This window comes from Ranitomeya variabilis, chromosome 4, assembly GCF_051348905.1.
Source record: "Ranitomeya variabilis isolate aRanVar5 chromosome 4, aRanVar5.hap1, whole genome shotgun sequence".
Lineage (NCBI taxonomy): Eukaryota > Metazoa > Chordata > Amphibia > Anura > Dendrobatidae > Ranitomeya > Ranitomeya variabilis.
This window is the reverse complement of record NC_135235.1, coordinates 202313064-202330464: the sequence shown is the minus strand read 5'-3', so window position 1 is coordinate 202330464 and position 17401 is coordinate 202313064. Positions and strand designations below refer to the sequence as shown.

The 17401-nt window shown below is 41.2% G+C and overlaps 1 long non-coding RNA gene across 1 annotated transcript in view; it reads left to right on the top strand.

Moving 5' to 3' along the window:
- Window positions 1-15161, top strand: part of LOC143768601 (uncharacterized) — an 82659-nt gene extending 67498 nt beyond the window's left edge. The window contains exon 2 of the long non-coding RNA XR_013213962.1: window positions 14825-15161. This is a non-coding gene — a long non-coding RNA (uncharacterized LOC143768601). The remainder of the gene's footprint in view (window positions 1-14824) is intronic.
- The last annotated feature ends 2240 nt before the right edge of the window (window positions 15162-17401 follow it).

Genomic DNA, 17401 nt, shown 5'->3' with positions numbered 1-17401 from the left:
CTAATTTTGTAATTGCTAGGGTTCTTGAAATCAAGTTTTTTTTTTAAGAAAAGAAAAAAATAGCCACCTGCAGCAATTAAGGTGATTTTTGTGAGTTTTCTCTACCCTAATGAAAAGGAAAGAACAAAAAGTGTATGGATGACAATCAAATTCAATCCAGAAAAAAGTTTAAAAATCTTTTTAGCTGTTTTAGAGATCACAGAAATGTCCACAGACGATGTAACACTGTATTTCTGAGAAATTTAGGCTGTGTGCATACTTTCAGGATTTTTTTTGTTTTTTTCACTATAAAACTGCGGAAAAAACGCAAAAAAACACATACATTAAGCATCCTATTATTATAATGCAATCCGCAATTTTTGTGCACATGTTTTTTTCCGGAATGCAATTCCACCGCGGAAAAAAAACGCAACATGTTCATTCTTTGTGCGGAATCGCGGGGATTCTGCACACATAGGAATGCATTGATCCGCTTACTTCCCGCATGAGGCTATGCCCACAAAGCGGGAAGTAAGCAGATCATGTGCGGTTGGTACACAGGGTGGAGGAGAGGAGATTCTCCTCCAGGCCCTGGGAACCATATAATTGTAAAAAAAAAAAATAATTAAAATAATAAATCGTGATATTCTCACATTCCGGCGTCCCCGGCAGTCTTTCCGCTCCTCACGATGCTCCCGTTCCCAGTGATGCTTTGCGGCAATGACCTGTGATAACGTAGCGGTCTCGCGAGACGCTACATCTTCTGAGGTCATTGCCGCTAGGCATTATTGGGAACGGCAGCATTGCGAGGAGCGGGAACGCTGCCGGGGACGCGGTAAGGTGAGAATATCACGATTTATTATTTTTTAATTATTTTTAACATTAGATCTTTTTTTTACTATTGATGCTGCATAGGCAGCATCAATAGTAAAAAGTTGGTCACACTTGTCAAACACTATGTTACGATGTTCAGACTACGAATACAAATGTGGACAAAAATTATGTGGCTTATGTCCACATATGTATAATACAAAAAAAATGCCGGCCGTGACCAATCAGCGATATTGGCGCCGGATTTAAACACTGCTTCGGTCATTAGTCGTGCCCGGCCGGCCGTGACCAATCAGCGACAGGCGTAGTCCAGCTACGAATTGGTGCCAGATTTGAGCCACGCTTCGCTGATAGGCCAGCCGGGCGCGACCAATCAGGGATATTGGTGCGGAATTTAACCCCCACTCACAGCGCGACGTACATACATACATACATATTCTAGAATACCCGATGCGTTAGAATTAGGCCACCATCTAGTACATTATAAAGGCCTTCACAACTTGTAAAAGGACATATGTGGTTTATATTTTATAACATATGAAACATGTAAAATGCAATATGTTGGCTGGACCACAAGGACATTGAGAAATCGCTTATCTGAACACATTTGCAATGTGCAAAACAAAACCACCTGCAGTTTGTAAGGTGCTTCTCAATATTTTTTTAAGTTGCCACAAGGGTGATGGTAGTACCCTTAAGGTTACTGCAGTTAAAAGGGTTCCTCGTTACAGGTTAGGACTTGTAAAATATAAAGACGCATCGACTATTTTTAAATTAAATACAAGAGTACCAAATGGCATGAATATCAGAACGGATCTTATGTATATTTATTAAATACAAATGCAATATCACCAAATAAATAAAATAAAAAAACTGGTATAAAACACTGATATATAATATGGAGATGTGTCAATGTAATTTCCTGTTTAAACACTTATAAAACACCCTAGGTCTAGGACGCACAACATACCATGATTAAGATCAAGTAGTTCAAAACACGTCAGTCTGGTGCATTACCAGCTTTACTAACATGAGACAAAACATTTTTTAAAGGAGAAAAATATATATATATTATTTTTTTAAATAAATAGCTGGTTTTAACACTTGCATCTCCGGATCTGTTGCTGGACGTCTTCCCTACCAAGTTGAGACCATATAACAATGTATGTCTGAGAAATGGAAGCCTACAAAATGTTTAGAAGATTTTGTTCATTTTTAGACCGGCGTCACACTAGGCGTATGAAAATACGGTCCGTTTTTTACGGCCGTAATACGCAGTAATTGCCCCAAAACACTGTTCCGTATTCAATGCGAGGATTTATCCGTGTGTTATCCGTATGGCATCCGTATGGCTTCCGTACAGCGATTTTTTTGCGCAGGCTTGCAAAATGGACATATCATGGATCCATCGGCTCAAATATTCTTAAAAACATATATACAGTCTATATATATACAGTATATATATATATATATATATGTCAGTGAGACACATATATATATATATTTATATTTAATTCAGCACTAGATAGCAGAAAAGCCGGTAATTCAATAGCCGGCTTTTGCTATCTCCTTCACAAACCCGACATGATATGAGACATGGTTTACATACAGTAAACCATCTCATATCCCTTCTTTTATTACATATTCCTCTTTACTATTGTAAGAAGTGTCTGTGTGTCAAATTTGGGGTCTCTAGCTATTAAATTAAAGGGTTAAATCCCAGAAAAAATTGACGTGGTCTCCCGCGCAATTTTCTCTGCCAGAGTGGTAAAGCCAGTGACTGAGGGCAGATATTAATAGCCTAGAGAGGGTCCATGGTTATAGGACTCCCCCTGGCTAAAAACATCTGCCCCCAGCCACCCCAGAAAAGGCACATCTAGAAGATGCGCCTATTCTGGCACTTAGCCTCTCTCTTGCCAATGAAAATATTCTGAAAAGTTCCCAGGCTCGAGTTCATATGAGTTCATCCAGCAGGGGGTGCATCACCGCAACTCGAGGTAACTAAAATACATTCCCCTGCATTCCATTCATTCACCAAGTTTTACAGGCAAGAGCACAGCAGCATTAGTAGAGCTCCCGGGTGTAAAATGATTTAACCCCTTCAGATGGATTTACAGTGTGGGACAAGACTGAATGACGGAAGGTATGGAATATTGTTGTTTGTTTTTAAACTTTATTTCAGGTGACAAGGGTCTTCAGGTGGATTGAGAGTATAATAAAATATTAAAACACCATGTGTCTTTATTTCATTAAAATACTTTTTAATAATGTGTGTGTGTTTTATTAACCATTTCGTACTATTGGATTAATAATGGATAGGTGTCATAATTGACGCCTCTCCATTATTAACCTAGCTTAATGTCACCTTACAATAGCAAGGTGACATTAACCCTTATCCCACCGCTACAGGGGAGTGGGAAGAGAGAGGCTAAGTGCCAGAATAGGCGCATCTTACAGATGTGCCTTTTCTGGGGTGGCTGGGGGCAGATGTTTTTAGCCGGGGGGGGGGGGGGGTCCTACAGCCATGGTCCCTCTCTAGGCTATTAATATCTGCCCTCAGTCACTAGCTTTCCCACTCTGGTTGAGAAAATTGCGCGGGAGCCCATGCCAATTTTTTCTGGGATTTAACCCTTTAATTTAGTAGCTAGAGACCCCAAATTTGACCCACAGACACTTCTTACATTAGTAAAGAGGAATATGTAATAAAAGAAGGGATATGAGATGGTTTACTGTATGTAAACCATGTCTCATATCATGTCGGGTTTGTGAAGGAGATAGCAAAAGCCGGCAATTGAATTACCGGCTTTTCTGCTATCCAGCGCTGAATTAAATATAAATATATATATATATATGTGTCTCACTGACATATATATGTATATATATACCTATTTTATGTGTACACATTTATTCTACCTATTCTATTCTGTCAGTGTGATTTTACTGTACACCGCACTGAATTGCCGGATTTTCTATAGAACACCGCTGCGTATTTCTCGCAAGTCACACGCATGGTCCATGTGTAATCCGTAATTTTCTCGCCCCCATAGACTTTCATTGGCGGATTTTTTGCGCAATACACTGACAAACGCAGCATGCTGTGATTTTCTACGCCCGTAACATGTCGTATATTACGGATGCGTAATATACGGCAGATAGGAGCTGCCCCATAGAGAATCATTGGGCCGTGTGCAATGTGTATTTTCTGGACGTATATTCTGTGCTCATACGTCCATAAAATTCACTAGTGTGACGCCGGCCTTAGAGATTGTGGAAACAGGAACACATGGGTTACTTGCACAGTGAACAAGTCTGTAGGAACATCATGTTCACACACCACCAAGAAACTTGAGACACAAAAGAGCATAGTAAAACCAAAAACACTCAGTTTCAAAAAAATCACAGTAATCTGCAAGTGCTAGTAAAAAAGATGTAAAAAACAGGGTATTTGGTTGATTCATTTTTTGCAAAAAATGTATACTAAGCTGCTCCACCAAACGTCAAGATATACCCATATAGAGCTCTAACTGATGTATGCAATCCCTATCTGATGTATTTAAAACCTGATTATCTGTATATTACCTGTGTGAACAGGGTTCAGAGAGCAAATGTCCATGTGGACACGCTGAGTGGAACAGCTTTTGTGCAAATGGCCAACAAGGAGTGGTGGGTAACTCCCTAGTCTTGTAGACACAAGAGAACAATTATGGAAACAGGAACACATGGGCTACTTGCACAGTGAACAAGTCTGTAGGAACATGTTCACACACCACCAAGAAACTTGAGACACAAAAGAGCATAGTAAAACCAAAAACACTCAGTTTAAAAAAAAAATCACAGTAATCTGCAAGTGCTAGTAAAAAGATGTAAAAAAAGACTGGGGAGTTACCCACCACTCCTTGTGGGCTATCTGCACAAAAGCTGTTCCACTCAGTGTGTCCACATGGACATTTCCTCTCTGAACCCTGTTCATACAGGTAATATACAGATGATCAGGTTTTTAAATATATCAGATAGGGATTGCATACATCAGTTAGGACTGCTCTATATGGGTATACCTTGACGTTTGGTGGAGCAGCTTAGTATACATTTTTTGCAAAAAATGTATCAACCAAATACCCTGTTTGTTTTACATCTTTTTACTAGCACTTGCAGATTACTGTGATTTTTTTGAAACTGAGTGTTTTTGGTTTTACTATGCTCTTTTGTGTCTCACTGTTAGAGATTACAGAAATGTTCACAAACCATGTAACACTGTATGTCTGAGAAATGGAAGCCTATAAAATTGTGAAAGGCTTTTATTCACTTTTAGAGATCACCAAAATGTTCACAGTCCAGGTAACAATGTAATGGCTGAGAAATATAAGCCTACAAAAAGTTTTTTTTCCTCAGTTTTAGATACCAGAGAAATTTACTCCACACTATTGAATAGTGTATGGCTGAGAAATGTATCCCAGGAAAATGTTTCAACGATTTTTGGGTGTATTATATAACACAATAAAGGACCTCAAAGCATGTAATACTCAATGGATCAAAATATATTAAATTTTTTCAGCCTCCACAAAAAAATTTCAGCTGTATATTTACCCACTGACTGCACAGAGCTAATCTTTGTCTACAGACTAGATTCTTTCACTCTTTCTGCCTTCCCATGTGGCTCAGCTTTAGCACCAGTATCAACACTCCAGTAACCAAGTTATTTTCAAGATGTTGAAGAAGTTCCTTCCCATAAACCTCTCCCAGTGAAATTATCTGACTAGACCTGCTGCCATCTTCACTAAAATTTACTATGACCAATGTACAAGTCTGCACTAGTGCTTCCTGTGCCAGACCCAATGGACGTGGTTCCTGTGGAGCTATACTTAAACATAGATGAGTTACAGAACACTGTAAACTTGCCTCTCAAGTTCAGTGATGACCTTGATGTTGTAGGTGCTGGAATACACTGACGTCCATCTCCGCTCCTCTTTGATCCCTTGGCTTTCATGGCTTTGAACAATATTTCAAAAGCACAACTTGAAGTGTTTACAGATGACACTAAACAGACCACTACAAGTGACACACTTCTGACAGCTGACTCCCTGGAGGGATCTACTGGACATAGTCAAATCCAGTCTGAGGGGACCTCTCTACAAAACTAGCTAAAGATGATGTCTTGGCATCAGTGCCGTCAACAGACAATGGAAAACACAGATGGCGACTCAAGCAGCTAAATTCTGTGATAGAAGGTTGTCCGATTGGCTCTAGTTGATGCAGCATTCATGTTGGGCTTTCTGGCATTTTTGTCCTTGGGGTGGCTGCTGATGGTGGAGGTTGTGGTTGGGCCAGCCCCTCAACCTTCCCAATGGGAAGGCAGCTTTCCTATGTGAGGTGTTTTGTAGTCAGGGGAGAGGGGGCTGGTGAGCTTGTCTGGTCGCGAGCTCTTCCATTGGCAGTAATTTTGTGGTAAGGATTGCTGTTCGTTTAGTGGTAGAGGGGTCTTTGCTGTTGAGAGAGGGTGACCAACCCTTCTAGCATTATATTTACCTGATGATATTCTACTCACTTTCGTTGATTAAATTTGATCCCTTTGACACGCCATATGATATTACTAAAATTGTTTAAAATGAATCTGTCATCTCAGGAAATATTATATACCTGCAGGTATAGTATTAGTATACAGGTAACTACCTTTACAATGCTAACCGGTCTCGTTATTGAAAGCACGGCTGCGAGTAGAAAATTAACTTATATTCTCCCCGAAGACAAAAAAAAACCTTTGGCCTTAGTGTCAATTTAAAACCCCAGGAATTATAGTGTTGCACCAGCCAGTAGTTTATTCCTAACATATGTGATGTCCAAAACTGCATTAAAAAAATGGTAATTGCCTAGTGAGTGCTTACCAAAACAGAACACAGAGGAGCAACAAATAGACATTTGTCCTGGTTAGTTTATAATGGAGATATAGCCAGTCTCATGTTGCACTATCCACTCCAGGAATGAACTAAAAAACTCAAGGCTATCGTCATAATCATAACTGTCCCGACTTGGAGAGCAGTGAATATTCTGGAAGCTCTCCTCTGCCTGGAAGCAGCGCATGACGTCCCTGGCATGTGCTGCTTAAAAGCATAAATCAGCTGCGGGCATCGGAACAAGATGATGTGAGGGAGCGCAGGAAGGTAAGTATAATGGTTTATTTTTTTAAATGTTTTTCTGATAAGGGCCATGCATATCAGGACGGAGATGGGGGCCTTGCATAACAGAATAGGGATGAGGGGGCCTTACATAACAGGATAGGGATGAGGGGGCCATGTATGCCAGGATAGGGATGAGGAAGCCATGCAAACCAGGATAGGATTGAGGGGGCCATGCATACCAGGATAGGGATGAGGGGGCCATGCATACCAGGATAGGGATGAGGGGGCCACGCATACCAGGATAGGGATAAGGGGGCCATGCACACCAGGATAGGGTTGAGGGGGCCATGCACACCAGGATAGGGATGAGGGGGGAATTCATACCAGGATAGGGATGAGGGGGCCATGCATACAAGGATAGGGGGATATTAGTACAGAATCGACCACATTTTTTTTGCTTACAATTTTTTTCTAATTTTCTCCTCTAAAACCTAGGGGCGTCTTATGGTCTTGGGCGTCTTATGGTCTGAAACATACGGTAACCTCTCCAAACATGAGCTTAGAGAAAAGCAAATGAAAACATGAAGCATACAAAAAAACATACACTGGACTATTGACTTACGCACAGTTTATTGAAAGTGTAGATATGCTTTAACCCCTTCATGACCCAGCCTATTTTGACCTTAATGACCTGGCCATTTTTTGCAATTCTGACCAGTGTCCCTTTATGAGGTAATAACTCAGGAACGCTTCAACGGATCCTAGCGGTTCTGAGAATGTTTTTTCGTGACATATTGGGCTTCATGTTAGTGGTAAATTTAGGTCGATAATTTCTGAGTTTATTTGTGAAAAAAACGGAAATTTGGCGAAAATTTTGCAATTTTCACATTTTGAATTTTTATTCTGTTAAACCAGAGTTATGTGACACAAAATAGTTAATAAATAACATTTCCCACATGTCTACTTTACATCAGCACAATTTTGGAAACAACATTTTTTTTTTGCTAGGAAGTTATAAGGGTTAAAATTTGACCAGTGATTTCTCATTTTTGCAACAAAATTTACAAAACCATTTTTTTTAGGGACCACCTCACATTTGAAGTCAGTTTGAGGGTTCTATATGGCTGAAAATACCCAAAAGTGACACCATTCTAAAAACTGCACCCCTCAAGGTGCTCAAAACAACATTCAAGAAGTTTATTAACCCTTCAGGTGTTTCACAGCAGCAGAAGCAACATGGAAGGAAAAATGAACATTTAACTTTTTAGTCACAAAAATGATCTTTTTGCAACAATTTTTTTATTTTCCCAAGGGTAAAAGGAGAAACTGGACCACGAACGTTGTTGTCCAATTTGTCCTGAGTACACTGATACCTCATATGTGGGGGTAAACCACTGTTTGGGCGCAGGGCAGAGCTCGGAAGGGAAGGAGTGCCATTTGACTTTTTGAATGAAAAATTGGCTCCAATCTTTAGCGGACACCATGTTGTGTTTGGAGAGCCCCCTTGTGCCTAAACATTGGAGCTCCCCCACAAGTGACCCCATTTTGGAAACTAGACCCCCCAAGGAACTTATCTAGAAGCATAGTGAGCACTTTAAAGCCCCAGGTGCTTCACAAATTGATCCGTAAAAATGAAAAAGTACTTTTTTTTCACAAAAAAATTATTTTAGCCTCAATTTTTTCATTTTCACATGGGCAACAGGATAAAATGGATCCTAAAATTTGTTGGGCAATTTTTCCTAAGTACACCGATACCTTACATGTGGGGGTAAACCACTGTTTGGGCACATGGTAAGGCTCGGAAGGGAAGGAGCGCCATTTGACTTTTTCAATGAAAAATTATCTCCATCGTTAGCGGACACCATATCGCGTTTGGAAAGCCCCTGTGTGCGTAAACATTGGAGCTCCCCAACAAGTGACCACATTTTGGAAACTAGACCCCCCAAGGAACTTATCTAAAAGCATAGTGAGCACTTTAAACCCTCAGGTGCTTCACAAATTGATCCGTAAAAATGAAAAAGTACTTTTTTTTTCACACAAAATTTCTTTTAGCCTCAATTTTTTCATTTTCACATGGGCAACAGGATGAAATGGATCCTAAACATTGTTGGGCAATTTCTCCTGAATACGCAGATACCTCATATGTGGGTGTAAACCACTGTTTGGGTGCACGGCAAGGCTCGGAAGGGAAGGCGCGCCATTTGACTTTTTGAATGGAAAATTAGCTCCAATCGTTAGCGGACACCATGTCGCGTTTGGAAAGCTTCTGTGTGCCTAAACATTGGAGCTCCCCTACAATTGACCTCATTTTGGAAACTAGACCCCCCAAGGAACTTATCTAGATGCATAGTGAGCACTTTAAACCCCCAGGTGCTTCACAGAAGTTTATAACGCAGAGCCGTGAAAATAAAAAATAATTTTTCTTTCCTCAAAAATGATTTTTAGCCCGGAATTTTTTATTTTCCCAAGGGTAAGAGGAGAAATTGGACCCCAAATGTTGTTGTCCAGTTTGTCCTGAGTATGATGATACCCCATATGTGGGGGTAAACCACTGTTTGGGCGCACGGCAGGGCTCGGAAGGGAAGGCACGCCATTTGGCTTTTTGAATGGAAAATTAGCTCCAATCATTAGCGGACACCATGTCGCGTTTGGAGAGCCCCTGTGTGCCTAAACATTGGAGCTCCCCCACAAGTGACCCCATTTTGGAAACTAGACCTCCCAAGGAACTAATCTAGATGTGTGGTGAGCACTTTGAACCCCCAAGTGCTTCACAGAAGTTTATAACGCAGAGCCATGAAAATAAAAAATAATTTTTCTTTTCTCAAAAATGATTTTTTAGCCCACAATTTTTTATTTTCCCAAGAGTAACAGGAGAAATTGAACCCCAAAAGTTGTTGTACATTTTCTCCTGAGTACGCTGATACCCCATTTGTGGGGGTAAACTACTGTTTGGGCACACGTCGGGGTTCGTAAGGGAAGTAGTGACGTTTTGAAATGCAGACTTTGATGGAATGCTCTGCGGGCATCACGTTGCGTTTGCAGAGCCCCTGATGTGCATAAACAGTAGAAACTCCCAATAAGTGACCCCATTTTGGAAACTAGACCCCCATGGGAACTTATCTAGATGTGTGGTGGGCACTTTGAACCCCCAAGTGCTTCACAGAAGTTTATAATGCAGAGCTGTGAAAATAATAAATGTGTTTTCTTTCCTCAAAAATATTTTTTTAGCCCAGAATTTTTTAATTTTCCCAAGGGTAACAGGAGAAATTTGACCCCAAGCGTTGTTGTCCATTTTCTCCTGAGTACACAGATACCCTGTATGTGGGGGTAAACCACTGTTTGGGCACATGCCGGGGCTCGGAAGGGAAGTAGTGACGTTTTGGAATGCAGACTTTGATGGAATGGTCTGCGGGCATCATGTTACGTTTGCAGAGCCCCTGATGTGCCTAAACAGTAGAAACCCCCCACAAGTGACCCCATTTTGGAAACTAGACCCCCCAATGAACTTATCTAGATGTGTGGTGAGCACTTAAAACCCCCAAGTGCTTCATAGAAGTTTACAACGCAGAGCCGTGAAAATAAAAAATAATTTTTCATTCCTCAAAAATTATGTTTTAGCAAGCAATTTTTTATTTTCACAAGAGTCACAGGAGAAATTAGCCCCCAATAATGTTGTCCAGTTTGTCCTGAGTACACTGGTATCCCATATGTGGGGTTAAACCACTGTTTGGCACACGTCGGGGCTCGGAAGGGAAGCAGTGACGTTTTGAAATGCAGATTTTGATGGAATGGTCTGCGGGTGTCACGTTGCATTTGCAGAGCCCCTGATGTGCCTAAAGAGTGGAAACCCCCCACAAGTGACCCCATTTTGGAAACTAGACCCCCCCCAAGGAACTTATCTAGATGTGTGGTGAGCACTTTGAACCCCCAAGTGCTTCACAGAAGTTTATAACGCAGAGCCGTGAAAATAAAAAATAATTTTTCATTCCTCTAAAATTATGTTTTAGCAAGCAATTTTTTATTTTTGCAAGGGTAACAGGAGAAATTGGACCCCAATAATTGTTGCCCAGTTTGTCCTAAGTATGCTGGTACCCCATATGTGGGGGTAAACCACTGTTTGTGTGCACGGCGGGGCTCGGGAGGGAGCACCATTTGACTTTTTGAACGCAAGATTTCCCTGGAATCAATGGTGGCGCCATGTTGCGTTTGGAGACCCCTGATGTGCCTAAACAGTGGAAAGCCCTCAATTCTAACTCCAACACTAACCCCAACACACCCCAAACCCTAATCCCAACTCTAGATATAACCCTAACCCCAACACACCCCTAACCACAACCCTAACCCAACACACCCCTAACCTTAATCCCAACCCTAACCCTAATCCCAACCCTAACCACAATTCTAACCCCAACACACCCCTAACTCTAACCACAAGCCTAATCTTAACCCTATTTCCAACCCAAGCCCTAATTCCAACCCTAACTCTAATTCCAACCCTAACCCTAAGGCTATGTGCCCACATTGCGGATTCGTGTGAGATTTTTCCGAACCATTTTTGAAAAATCCGCAGGTAAAAGGCACTGCGTTTTACCTGTGCATTTACCGCGGATTTCCAGTGTTTTTTGTGCGGATTTCACCTGCGGATTCCTATTGAGGAGCAGGTGTAAAACGGAATCCGCACAAAGAATTGACATGCTGCGAAAAATACAACACAGCGTTTCCGCGTGGTATTTTCCGCACCATGGGCACAGCGGATTTGGTTTTCAGTAGGTTTACATGGTACTGTAAACCTGATGGAAAACTGCTACGAATCCGCAGCGGCCAGTCCGCTGCGGATCCACAGCCAAATCCGCACGATGTGTGCACATAGTCTAATCTACCCCTAACTCTAGTTCTAACCCTAATTCTAACCCTAACCCTAACCCTAGCCCTAACCCTAACCCTAGTGCGGGAAGAAAAAAAATATATATTTTCTTTATTTTTATTATTGTCCCTACCTATGGGGGTGATAAAGGGAGGGTTCATTTACTATTTTTTTATTTTGATCACTGTGATAGGTTTTATCACAGTGATCAAAATGTACCTGGAATGAATCTGCCAGCCGGCAGATTCGGCGGGCGCACTGTGCATGCGTCCGCCATTTTGGAAGATGGCGGCGCCCATGAAGAAGACGGATGGACACCGCGAGGCTCGTTAAGTATGAGGGGGGGAGATCGGAGCACGGGAGGGATCGGAGCACGGGGGGGTGGATCGAAGCACAGGGGGAGCAGTCAGGAGGATGGGGGAGCGGACAGGAGGACGGAGGGGAGCGAACCACAGTATGGGGCAGAAAAGAGGACTGGGGAGGCGATCGGTGGAGGTGAGGGGGGACAGATTAGGTTTTCCAGCCATGGCCGATGATATTGCAGCATCGGCCTTGGCTGGATTGTAATATTTCACCATTTTCATAGGTGAAATATTACAAATCGCTCTGATTGGCTGTTTCACTTTCAACAGCCAATCAGAGCGATCGTAGCCACGGGGGGTGAAGCCACCCCCCCTGGGCTGAAGTACCACTCCCCCTGTCCCTGCAGATCGGGTGAAATTGGAGTTAACCCTTTCACCCGATCTGCAGGGACACGATCATTCCATGACACCACATAGGCGTCACAGGTCGGATTGGCACCGACTTTCATGACGCCTACGTGGCGTCAAAGGTCGGGAAGGGGTTAGGAAGTACTTGCCTTAATCCTGTTTTCCTGTTTATGGATGAGTGCAGGGTTGCAGGCATTCCTTATCAGTGCCTCTTTGCTCTGATCAGTAGAGGAGGAGCTTTACTACTGAGCATGTACATGAAGTGCAGCATAGATTCATCTCAACTAAAAGCCAAGATCCTTAGATCAGGAATAGAACAGACATTTATAGAATGTTTCATAGCTTTCCCAAATTATTCCGAAAAAATACTCAGCACATACAGTATTTAAATACTGTACCCAATTTATTATATATTTTAGGAGCCGGAGATGGTCCATTTTATACCAACTCTGACTACACCAAAATGGACACTAACTCCATGACTCTGACTCCACAGCCCTGGGAAAAACAATATAACATTGCCAATGGTGGATATTCTTCATGAATTCAGAGTCCCTAAGTGGGTGCAATTTGGACCTAGAGATAGAATACATGTTTATTTAGATGTAATCAGTGACAAACTGGGTTGGATGTATTAAGAGATGTTCTTGAGCAGAAGTGAATCTAGGTTTTCTTGCAGCTGTGGCAAAATTTCTGTTTGGTGCCCCCTTCTATACACATCTTATGGGGTTTGAATAGTGGTAATGAGACCACTCATATGTGATTTGCATACTTAGTCACATACAAGCTAGCTGTTTTTCCTAATTCTCTCAATGCTCAGTGAAAAAACTAAAACCCCTGATTAATTGGGAGAAGCAGGAAAAGAAGCTAGTTGGCACATGACTGTAAGTCTGAAAAATGCCTATAAATGGTCATGTCATGATTGCTGGAACCTGCAAGCAGAAATGAATCCTGACAATGAGTATATTACACTCTGTTAGGATTTGGCATGCTACAGTGCTTAATTTGAACATGACTCATCCGTGCATTATCTCAGATTTAATAATCCTTAACTTTTCAGAAGTCACAATACTTTACTAACAAAGCCACATATTAAGATATCTGACAAGTTATACAGTAGATTGCTACATGTGTATAGGATCAGAGCCAAGAACCGTGTAGGAATACAGTGCCAAAACCACCAACAGTACATGAATACATCACCAGAACCACTAACAGTACAGAAAGATGCACCAGAATTACTAACAGAACAGAAATACAATATAAAACCCATCATTAGTACAGAAATACATCATCAGAACCCAGATGAGTACAGGAATATAGCACCAAAATCATTAACATTACAAAAACACAGCATCAAAACCAACTTCAGTACAGGCATCCATCACCAAAACCTTCATCAGCACATTAATATATAACTAGATCCACCAACACTGCATGAATACATCACCAGGACTCCAATCAGTACATGAATACATCACCAGAATGACCCTCAGTACATGAATACATCACCCAAACCACCAACATTACAGCAATACCTCCTCCTAGTTGCAGCAGGAGTGTTGTCAACAGTGTCATCAGCTGACCTGATCACGCTAATGAAGTTGCCTTGTTTTGGAAGTGCTAGAAGCTAGAGCTTCAATTGTACTCATCACTAAAAGGTATGAGTGCAATTGAGTGTAGGGAATCGGCCTTTAACATGTTCTCTGAGCTGGCTCTTAGTTTGACATATAGCTTGGAAAACATCTGCATCAGACTTATGGAGGCACTGTGATATATCGCCCCTGAAAGAGACCTTTAATCACCACATTAGGCAACCCAATGGTGCACCTTGTTGGTTACGCCTGTGGCAAATGTCTTGCCCACGCCCCTAGGTATGCCCCTGACTTGTGGATCAAGAAAACTATATTGACATTTTATTTTTTACCTTTTCTCAGAATGTTAACCCTGCGTCAGGGGCAACTGATCTGACAGGCGCAGCTCACTTAGTTTCATTTCTCTATTTTCAGTGGTTTGTCTGGGAAACACCCTCCTCCCAGTACCTTCCTAACTTTAAAGGCTGTGTGAAACCTGAGAAGCCTCTTGTGCTGCAGAGCTGCAGGAGATCAGATATCAGTGTTTTGGCTTCTCCGGCTCATTGCCCCTGAACGCGTCACACATTTGACGATTAGAATTTGCTGTTTTTATTCATCCCAATTGTTTTTTTAGCTTGTTTTATGAATAGCTAGTGCTAAATTTGTGGATTTGTCATAAAAGGTTTTGTTAGAAATAAGAGTGTGCTTCTCAGGCACATTGCGCCCTAACACATATTCTCTCTCTTGCTTCAGCTTTTCTTCTGAAATGGCGAGGAGAATATTTGACTTGTCCAATGCCCTTCATGTTGAGCAAGTGCAAAATATACTGATTGATGATGAGACAGACCCCTTACAGCTAGAAGATTTAGGGGAAGAAAGTGACATTGCTTCAGAAAATGATGTGGAAGAATGTCCAGATGTGTCTGATACAGGTCAAGATGGAGAGAGTGAGGAGGATGCTCAAGACATAGAAACATATTACTTTTCTGGTTATTAAACATTTTTTTTTACACCTGATTATATGTATTCTCATTTATTACATTCCTATTAAGGTAACTGATCACTTTTAGAGCATTGAAATTTTTAAAAAAGGAAAATACACTATGTTCCAAATTATTATGCAAATTACATTTTTCTCAGATTTTCCTAAAAGGTCGGGGCAAATGACAGTCAGTCTAATAAAAGTCATCACCCGTTAGATTATACATTGAATTTTATTGAGAAACCTCCCAATGATAACAGTATAATCTCCAAAATGAATAAAAACTCAAAATGCACTGTTAAAAATTATTATGCACAGTAGAATTTCTAAACATTTGATATGTTTTAAAGAACTAAAAATGCTCAATTGTGGAATTTGCAGCATTAGGCGGTCACATTCACTGAACAAAAAAGCTATTTAACTCCAAAACATCCTAACAGGCCAAGTTACATGTTAACATAGGAACCCTTCTTTGATATCACCTTCACAATTCTTGGATCTATTAAACTTGTGAATTTTTGGAGAGTTTCCGCTTGTATTTCTTTGCATGAAGTCAGAATTGCCTCCCAGAGCTGCTGTTTTGGTGTGAACTGCCTCCCACCCTCATAGATCTTTTGCTTGATGATACTCCAAAGGTTCTCTATAGGGTTCAGGTCAGGGGAAGATGGTGGCCACACCATGAGTTTATCTCCTTTTATGCCCATAGCAGCCAATGACTCAGAGGTTTTCTTTGCAGCTTCAGATGGTGCGTTGTCATGCATGAAGAAGATTTTGCTCCTGAAGGCATGTTTCTCCTTTTTATACCATGGAAGAAAGTTGTCAGTCAGAAACTTTATGTACTTTGCAGAGGTCAATTTCACACCTTTAGGAACCTTAAAGGGCCCTACCAGCTGTTTCCCCATGATTCCGGCCCAAAACATGACTCCTCCACTCCTTGCTGACGTCACAGCCTTGTTGGGACATGGTGGCCATCCACTACTCCATCCATCTGGACCATCCACAGTTGATCGACACTCATCAGTAAACAAGACTGTTGGAAAATTAGTCTTCATGTATGTCTGGTCCCACTACAACCGTTTCTGCTTGTGAAAACTGTTTAGCGGTGGCCGAATAGTAGGTTTATGCACCACAGCAAGCCTTTGAAGGATCCTACACCTTGAAGTTCGAGGGACTCCAGAGGCACCAGCAGCTTCAAATATCTGTTTGCTGGTTTGTAATGGCTTTTTAACAGCTGCTCTCTTAATCTGATTAACTTGACTGGCAAAAACCTTCCTCATTCTGCCTTTATCAGCACGAACACGTCTGTGCTCAGATTCAGCCACAAATCTCTTCACAGTATGATGATCACGGTTAAGTTTTCGGGAAATATCTATTGTTTTCATCCCTTGACCAAGGCATTGCACTATTTGATGCTTTTCAGGAAGAGAGAGATCCTTTTTATTTCCGATATTGCTTGAAACCTGTGACCTGCTTAATAATGTGGAACATGATTTTTAAGTAGTTTTCCTTTAATTAGAATCACCTGGAAAACTAATTATCACATGTGTTTCAGATTGATTTCAGTGATCCATTGAGCCCTGAGACACAATACCATCCACGAGTTTATTTGAAAAACAAAACAATTAAATCTTTACGACACTGAAATCCAATTTGCATAATAATTTGGAACACAGTTGTATAGCCAATTTTCTAGCCTGTGCCGGACAGGCGCAATGCCCCTAAACTCGTTATGAAACATATTGCCCCTGACGGAGGGTTAATATAATTGACAAGAATATTCATTGCCTTTGGCATGTAAGAGATAATAAAAAAGTTCAATGGATTGTTTGCATATTATCTTAGATCCCTTAATCCAGATGTTGTCTGACTGCATTTTAGAGCAAGCTGGGAGCGCCCTGAGATACCAAACCAAGTCAAGCTGTTTTTCTAATACCAAGAACAGGAGCAACATCCAAATCAATCTTCATTATTTGACTGTAGCACTTGTACTGTATAATGAGCTATGAATGAGACTTGGTCATGGCTGCTAGAGCAGTGATGGTCAAAGTAGCACTTGTTCCCATCATGTTTGAGTTTTGCTTAATTCTAGAAAAAAAGTATATCACTATATAGGCATAACTCTGATTCATCAAAGTGCTTTTTACTAGAAATCTGGCATAAAACACTTTGATAAGTTTCAAAAGCTTTGCACAACTTGAGGTGGATGGACCAGAGATGGGATGGGTGCTTTACGCCACAGCTCGTCTAAGCCATGATGAGTTGCGGAATTCCTTATGCCAGAAATCTTACTTTGTGGCCAATGGCCCCGGTGAAAGATTTGACCTCTACTCATCCTGGTATATATATAT